Below are 1,166 nucleotides of genomic sequence, written 5' to 3'. Positions count from 1 at the left end.
ACCCGGAGCAAGTGGACAACGCCACTGCCTACTACCCGGGGTTACACATCACATTTCAACATTTCCCATTATTATCCATTCAACACATTCATTCATTAATCATATATGCATTTATACTCAGCCATAATCAATAATGGCTTTGCCGTGATCCGGCAATAACTCAGCCATCCGGCTCATGGTTCAATCAAGAACCAGCCATTTATCAATAGATATAGCCCTTCGGCTCATGGCATACACGGTACTCCTACCGTCATCCTCCATATCTCATATAATCATCGTTGATCACCATTGATCATAACTTTTTCCCCTTGCTTCACTCGTAAGTTACCACATCCCCTGGTTCCTTTCTCATTACTAAGCATATCATAATGATTTAATACATAAGGTGTGAGATCGGAGGCTTAGAAGTATGAGATTTGGCTTTTAGAACTCAAAAATCAACTTTGGCATGAAAGCAGGGCCACGCGTACGCGTACTCCACCGCGCACGCGTGGATGCCCACAAAGCTCATCGACGCGTATGCGTCATACACGCGGACGCGCAGATTGAAACACAGCCAGACGACGCGTAAGCGTCAGCCACGCGTACGCGTGGGTGCATTTGCGCCCCAGGCACAGAACTGGCACAACTCTGGCACAACTCTCGGGAAAAAGGCTGGGCATTGGATGCAGCGCATCGACGCGCACGCGCACACCACGCGCTCGCGTGGATGGTGCCTTCTCGAAGAACGACGCGTACGCGCCAAGTGCGCCTACGCGTGGAGGGTCATTCTGCTAAAAAAATTTCTAAGTTAAAAGCTGCAGAATTCACAGATTCAACCCCCAATCTTCCGACGGACATAACTTCCTCATTTTAAATCGTTTTTCACCCGTTCTTCGAACGGCATGGACATCCCGAATCCAATTTCATTTCTAAATAGATTTGGAACAAAACAAAGATCCGTAGTCCAAGTTATGTCCCGTCAAAGTATGCCCAAAAACCATGTTTTCATATAAAACCACAAAGTGCCATTTTCAACTCTTTTCAAAATCAACCAAAACATGCCAATTTCAACCCTTTTTGAAACCAATCAAAATATACCAAAATCAACATCAAGCCTCCTCAACTCATACATTAACACCTTACCACAATTCACAAAACCGCCATATAACCATCTTTACCCATTT

Source organism: Arachis duranensis, chromosome 6 (genome assembly GCF_000817695.3).
Source record: "Arachis duranensis cultivar V14167 chromosome 6, aradu.V14167.gnm2.J7QH, whole genome shotgun sequence".
Lineage (NCBI taxonomy): Eukaryota > Viridiplantae > Streptophyta > Magnoliopsida > Fabales > Fabaceae > Arachis > Arachis duranensis.
This window is presented reverse-complemented; position numbering follows the sequence as displayed.